We start from the raw sequence: 8,255 nt of genomic DNA on the forward strand, positions 1-8,255 counted from the left end.
GAGGTCAGGCTGACAGGCCTGTAGTTCCCCGCATCCTCCTTCCGGCCCTTCTTGTAGATGGGCGTCACATTGGCAAGCCTCCAGTCGTCCGGGACCTCCCCTGTTAACCAGGACTGCTGATAGATGATGGAGAGAGGTTGGTGAGCTCCTCCGCCAGCTCTCTCGGCACCCTCGGGTGGATCCCATCCGGCCCCATAGACTTGTGAGCATCCAGGTGGCATAGCAGGTCGTTGACTGCTTCCTCTTGGATTATGGGGGGTTTATCCTGCTCGCTGTCCCTGTCTTCCAGCTCAGGGGGCCGAGTACCCTGAGGATAACTGGTCTGCCTGTTAAAGACTGAGGCAAAGAAGGCATTAAGTACCTCAGCCTTTTCCTCATCCTCGGTGACGATGTTCCCCCCCACATCCAATAAAGGATGGAGATTCTCCTTGGCTCTCAGATAAACCATATCATGGCCGATTCTTGTTTTGCAAACACCTGAAGAAATGGGCTAGTGGAAAGACTGGAATAACTAAACCGTACATTCAATCTTTGAACTGACAGCACCATGAAATTTTTGAATATGTCATAGCTGTAGAACAGAAGAATACTTAAATCTTACTGGGGATTTCATAGATCTATGGTTTATTCAGCACATTGTCCATTTTCACCTCACCAGAGTGACTCAAGGACCAGCAGACTGTCTATGCATTAAAAAAATTATACAGTGTTTGTGTTTCAGTTTTTGTATTGCAATACTTTCCATGTCTGAATCATCAGTAAGGATGTCATTTTTAAGGACGACAACCAGTAAAAGTATTTTATAAATTGTTGTCAGTGTGGTCAATTATAGGCACAGAAATGTGTTTTATACAAACATAGAACATTTATGAACATGAGACAATCATACCTAAGTGATTGTGAAAAGATTGATGTCATACAGCTGGAGCAGAGACAGTGTATCTTACAGGTATACACTGAAGTACCTAAAAAGTGGTACAGATAAAGCAGTTAAAAGGGTTATCCTATATTGCTGCTGTTGGCATCTGCCAAAATAAATGGAACCTACTTTACTAGAAATTGTCATCAGTTTCTCATTTGTGCTGTAAAATTAGCCACTCCAGCATTGTTGGGAAAAGGGAGGAGAAAACACACTACAGTTTGAAGTTTTCTCAGCTTTAAAAATGTTTTTTCAAACACTTGGTGTTTTACTACACCAGCTTAAGCATTGTGAAACATCCCATCCACCCTTGTAATTAAGCTACTGTTTATTTGTTTTTATGGAGTTTAAATTAAAACCATGATTTTTCCTACCTAAAGGGAAGCCAGGGTTGAGCAAACATCAAGAAAATCATAAAAGAGAAACTTCTGTATGATGTTGTTTGTTTTTTCCTATAAAATATAAAGGGTGAAATCCTAGCCTATTGAAGTCATTGGGAGATTTGTAATTGACTTTGAAGGGCCGAGATTTCACCCTTAAGAAACAAGGCTAAATTTTCCAAAAGCAGTCTCTGATTTGGAGTTGCTTGTATGTGCCTGCTTGATCCTTTGACTGTGCTGAGCTTTAAAGCTCTAAAACTCAGAGTTGCTGACGCTCAGGGCCTCTAAAATAGGCTCTCACTTGTCTTAATTTGGATGTTTAAATGCACCAGGAATTAAAAGCTGCCTTTGGAAATTTTTAGCCTACTTCTTTAAAAAGGGTTTCAAAAAAAACCATACTATGCATATCAAAAACTTTGTTATTGTCATTAAAATAAGCTGTGTGGAATAAATTAAGAGCAGAAGTGAAAATTGGCAAGAGATACGATCATGAAAATAGCAGTTTTTCAGTGTTGCCCTGGTTTTTGTAACCCTACTTCATTGGACATGTTGAAAAAGGGGAAAAGAGCTGGTGGGATACTTCCATCAGACTATTAAGAGATAAGAAGAGTTTGAAACTACAGAAAACAGAAGTGACATATTTACAGCACTTGCAAAGGAAAGGTAGAGAGAATGGATTTGTTTAAAGGGCACATTTAAATTTAGATTGGCAGTTTCATACTGTTTAAACAATTTCCTCATCACAAACTGTAGGTTTTTTCATCCTGAACTCATGTGCTTACCATGTTGTTATCAATCATTAGGAGTAGAAACCTATAAGAAGAATTATATGCAACTGGAAATAAAAAATCCTTAGACAGTATGGGTTAAATTCTTGAAGGTGTTACACAAAAGGTACAAAATTATCTCTGCTTTGCTGTCTCCAGCAGGTGTTAGGAGTTTTTTCTCATTCTTCCTCCTTTGTTGCAACCACAGGGCACGGCAGAGGAGAAAAGGGGAGAAATATCTAAGAAGGAACAAAAGAGAAAGTAAGTTCACAGTCCAACTGACTTCTTGCTGGGATTGGTTTAAATGAAGACATTTAGCATATCTCCATATTGGTGGAAGCAGAAGATGTCCAGGGCTGTTTGAGTATGTTTTTCTTCCTCTGGAAGTATGGAGTATTTGGGAAACCAAGAAGTAGCTGACATGGCTCCTTGTTATATTGCACTGTATCAAATACCTACAAAGAAATCTGAAACACCCATGAGGATGTTGCACACTTTGTCCAAAATCCAACTCCTTCCTTTTTGCTGCATCAAAAAGAAGGCAAAGGCCATACTAGGATAGGTCACCTACCAGGCCAGGATAGTTATAGGGCACCAGATCCTACATCCATGGGAAAACAAAGATTGATGTGGTTAGCGTCACCTTTGACTCCTTCCCAATAACCTCACACAGCTGAGGTGTAAGTGCAAGTCCAGAGCAAAACTTAAACTCATATCTTCAGCACCTTAGCAGATGGAACTGCTAACTCTGCCACTAGACCTTTAACCCAACGCCTATTCTACACCCCAAATGCAAAGAAAGGGTGTTTCTGGCAAATAATATGAGATGATCTGATGGCATGTCGGACAGAACACTTCTAGGAGGCAATATATACATGTTGGGGACAGCCTGACTCAATGGGCGATTCTTCTTCTAATGTATTAGCTAAGTAGACCGAAGTACTGTTCTGGGGAAAAAAAAAAACACAAATGCCCAAGCTGATGTCTCTTTTCTTAAACACACTGTAGCAAGTAATTAGTTTCAAAATTATGTCAGTTATGATGTTTACTGTTCAGATCATCTTAGCTTAATGGAACATCCTCCCCTGGGATGTAATTTCCCACCTCTTACACTATAATTGTTCTGAGCTCCAAAAGGCAAGATTTTATGGTCAGTACAAGTGCGGTCTTGATTAGAATGAAAATGCATATACATACAATTTTTTTCCCTCTATTAAAAAATTTCTACGTTGTGCCTTTTTTAAAAACAGGTCAGCCCAAGAAATAGCTGAAGTTTAAAAGTTTCAACATGACATGGAAATAGTTGACACTGTACTGCAATGTACAGTCTTGTTCCAGACAAAACCAGATACATAATTTGAAAATTGCCTAATGAGCACTCTTAGGACTGAGGTTCTCTTTTTTTTATTAACTTGTTTAGGATTTTATTCTGTTTCCAGTTCATTTTACACAGTTTTAGATATACTTGTGCAGAATGAAATTAAACTGGGAGATAATGAACCAGTGTGTTTTCAGCAAACTTTGTAAGCAAAGAAACCAAATCATAATATTAAGTCTAAATCAATTCATCACTAAGGCATATTTCTGTAATATATGAACTATGAACATGCTTATTATTAAAACTTTACTGGGTAATGTCCATTTTTACACAATATAATGTGGAAAAAATTGTTTGAAATTTCATTATCTTAAAAATCTTTCATATCTGATGTGTACAACTGCAGTTGCTAAAAGTAAATTCTAACTTATTTCCCCCTGAAAATATACACACTTTTTTTACAAGGTAATATCATTTTAGAGGACGAACATTCCAACAAGAACTAGCAATAATGAATATTGAAAAATGTTTTCCAGTGTGTAATATAGGATGATGTAGACTTTGTATATAATCTGAAAATCTGTAAAGACCATAATCTGTACAGTCTAATACATGCAGATAGTACATGTTCTTATGCTTAAGAGGAATGCTATGTAGGCTCATTAAAAATGTCTGCAGATGAACTCAACCAAATTGGACCTAACCACATTGCACACTCTGATATATTGATGTCAGAAAGACCGAAACTTCTACAATAAATTCTCCTTATTACTGGAAACCCGTCATGAAAATGAAATTAGAGTAAGAATACAAAAATACACAAGTAACAAAATACTATGCATAAATATCAGAAGCATTAAAGGTAAAAAAGTTCTGTTATAGTAGAGGAATTTTTAATAACAAAAATATGAGCTTGCAAGGCAACTGTCAAAGAAAATCTTTTATTTAATTATACATGATCTATATTCCGATTGTTGTACATGTATGTTTGTACCTCTACATTTTATTATGGAATTTTCAAGAGAGCAAAAGGAAAATAGGTAGTAATATTCAAATCACACTGACTTTTCCTTTGACTCCTTTTAAAACCCAAAGGAAAATGTGCAGTCTGCTATCCTCGTTACCCTGCTAATTAGTCTTGTTGAAGACAGACAGGAATGCTAAGTTGTACTGGTTTTCCATAAAGGTATGAGAAGATGACATATTTGTGACTACTTTCACATTACCAGAAAGTGTTTTTCCAACTCAGTTATCACACTGATTCGCCAAACAAAAAAGTGTGTCAGCAGTTCGTGTCCCAAAAGACACATGTTGTTATGGTTGCTTTTTTTTAACAGCTTCATCCCAAAATCTGACCAACTGGACCAAATTGTGGTCTCCATTATACTGTGGAATATTTAATCAAGTAAAACAGTTCATTCAATAAGGCATTCTCAAGCAGATCATAGACCATACAAACATCTCTAGTTTACTAATTAATGTATACTCACATGTTGAAACTCAAGGACTACTATGATGATTTTGAGGAATAATAACATTCCCAAATGGATAAGCAAAGCAGCACGAAGATTTGTATCAACATTGTGCAAGAGTGGAGGAAAACACAATTTAGTTTTTTTCCATAGCTGGAGTTGGCTGGAGCTGGAAAATGAGTTGTTTTGGAGATAGACTGTGGACAGTGTTTCACAGATATCTTATTCTCATATTTATAAAAACATAAGTAGGCGGATATTCTCCTGAGGAAACTCCATATGTCATTAATCACATTTGTAATTGTATTATTAAAAAATAAAATAAAATAATTCACCATGTCAAGAATCATTGAATGTGAAGATGACATTTTTTCTTTGATCTCCCTTTTCAACATTAGTGTTTAAATTCATGTTCTCGTAGCATCAGATAAACAACACTAACAAAACCAATTGATCAGTAAAGTAAACAATACCTAAACCAAGATTAAAATGGCACTAAAAAGAGACGTTCTTACTGTGGGTATACTATGTAAATCTGTTTATGTCTGTTAAAAAAAAAATCAAAATGCTAGGACTGTATTCACATTTAGAGTTATGTAGGAATAGTGGTGCCCCACATACTTTTAAGGGCACAATTTCACTACAATTAAGAAAACAGGCTTTTTTTTGTGCAGTGGGGTCAAAAAGCAGTCTCCAATTAAATAATATGAATTAGTAGAGTTATTGGGCAGATCTTCTGAACAGCATAGGAGTGTATATTTGCTTTGAAAGCCAGCTGTTCTAATTAAATATTATATTCTAGCCTGTCAGTAAATTTCCACTCTAGACTTTGTTTCACAACCCACAAATTCTTCTTAGGCAAGATATTTTCTTAAACACAACTGTACATTCTATGGTTTGATGTAAAATTAGCCACGGTGATGTGTTAACAATAACTGTGACAATGTGGCACATTAGCTGTTCGTGCTTTGTTCATAGGCGATATTGCTCGAGTTTGGCATTATTCTTCACTCTTCCAGGAAAACCATGGTTGTGATATTTCTGAGTGAAACTGAAGTAGTATTTTAGCTGTTCTGATTATTTTTCCCTCTTCAGTGATTGTGCCACTACTTTATTGTAAGAACACAAAAGACTAGCAGAAATCATAAAAACAGATAGAGAACTACTAAAAGGCCACCCATTTCAAAAAAACCCAAATCAACAGAGAAATAAAAGTATTAGGATTCAGGGTGCCCTTTTACCCTTTAATTTTCCCCATGACACAGTAGCTCATGAATCATTTCTCTAAGGGACACTGCTGATGTCAGACAAGAACATTCAGTCACTTTTTTTTTAAGAGGGGCAACAAAAAAAAGGTCACACATTTAATTTTTAAATTTGGAAAGTACTGCAGAGCTGATCCAAATAAAGCAATAAAGGGGTACAACAAGCCATCAATCCAAGTGGATTTTTGTTCTTGTTAAGCTGCTACTCTCTAGATGCTGCAAGCTTATTTTCGCATAGTAATACCACTGAACAGGCTTCATAGGAAAAAAATACCAAAGGAAAAGGAGTGCCTCGGTGTTCTAATTTCCCTTGGTGGTATTTTTCTCTCCTTTTTCATACACACTATGAGATGGTTATTCTTGTAATTGCATTGTATTAGAAATGTTTTATACAGAATTGCTGAATAAGAGAGAAAAACAATTAAACAGATGCCTAACTTGGATATTATTAAAATATTTGCCTAATGTTTAAGCATGTGAGCTGTTCCATCAAAATTTACTCAGATACCTCGTTGAAGAATGTGAATAACTGGGACAGAGAACTTAGGCACTGAAGTCACAGGGAGAGATGGGCTGAACTTCCATCACTGCGTGATGGGAGCACACTTGTTAATATCATGATGTCCTACACAGACCTCAGACTGAGTCAGGCAGCACTGTCCTAGAGACAGTACAAATACAGTGACAGTACCTGTTTTATAAGATTTGCACTCTGTATATTCATGAAAAAAAGGAGGCAGAGATTGCACAGCTGGTAGTAACAATAACACACCAAGAATAGAAACTGGCTTTGTGAGCCCCAGGTTAATGCTATGTTAACTGTCTCGTTTTGCTCTTGTTAAACCGCTACTCTCTAGATGCTGCAAGCTTATTTTCACTTAGTAATACCACTGAACCCCAGAGATAAGACTCTGGACATTGATTAAAAGTGCCTACTAATACCATTTAGCCCTTATGCCATGTTCCACATTTTCATATAAACTTTGGTTTATAAACAATAACCTGAGTATTAAGTGAAACAAGTACTCTGTGTACTCCTTCACTAATCATCTGCCTGTTCAGAGCAATTAACAATCAGTAGCCATGCTTGTTGAAGATGAAAATAGGACTACTAAATTTATATTGCTCTCCTCTGGGTTCTTTCTTTGTGTGTATTTTAAAATGCAGTTTTTTAAAAACTGCTGTTTCCTGGCATAGAGCCCATAGGGCATCAGTATTTTTAGACTGAGTCGCCATTACAAAAAATCCTTTCAAGGATTTTCAAATCCAAAAGGAAGAAGTATTTGAAACCTGTTAGGCCTAGGAGAGACCTTCCACATGATTCCTTATTAAATGTAGACCAGGTTCAGAGATACACCAAAACTAACACTAAAACTCAGTTAGTGTGGATACAGGGTTTTTTTGTGAAAAGATTTTTCATCCAAGATTTTCAAGTGCCCTTTCTTTGTGCCCAGAGTTCTCTAGGGTCCTAACATTATGGATGCAGATTACTTACCTGGTAGTGAATGAGTGCCAGAGGCACCTAACTCTACATGTGCTAAATATTAACTCAGATAAAGACTTCTAAAGTTAGGTAAGGTCAAGCCTACCTATTAGTCCTTGACTTGTAAGACCAGCAGATGAAACAGCAAAAAAAAAGGTCACTTTTCATTCTGCTTCTTTCACTCCTTTAAGGATGATTGGAATAACAGAGTTCATAGAATCATAGAATCATAGAATCATTAAAGGCTGGAAGAGCCCTCCAAGATCATCGAGTCCAACCATCAACCCAACACAAACACGACAACTAAACCATGTCCCTAAGCGCCTCATCTACCCGCCTTTTAAATACTTCCAGGGATGGTGACTCAACCACTTCCCTGGGCAGCCTGTTCCAATGTTTAACTACTCTTTCAGTAAAGAAATTTTTCCTTACATCCAGTTTTCTCTTTCCAGGAAAGTTGTTCATTTCTTCCTCAGTAGCAACCTCTCTCACCTTTCAGGTATATTCCTGGCTTCCTGACAAAGACTACAAGGAAAACAAGGTTTCACTTTCTGTCATCAAGCTTGCATCTTTTTCATTCTCTCATTTTTCCTTTCCCAGAGTGTTCTCTTCACTTTAGTGTGCCTTTAAGGGCTTCACAGAATTGCCATG

This window comes from Pygoscelis adeliae, unplaced genomic scaffold (assembly GCF_000699105.1).
Source record: "Pygoscelis adeliae isolate BGI_AS28 unplaced genomic scaffold, ASM69910v1 Scaffold267, whole genome shotgun sequence".
Lineage (NCBI taxonomy): Eukaryota > Metazoa > Chordata > Aves > Sphenisciformes > Spheniscidae > Pygoscelis > Pygoscelis adeliae.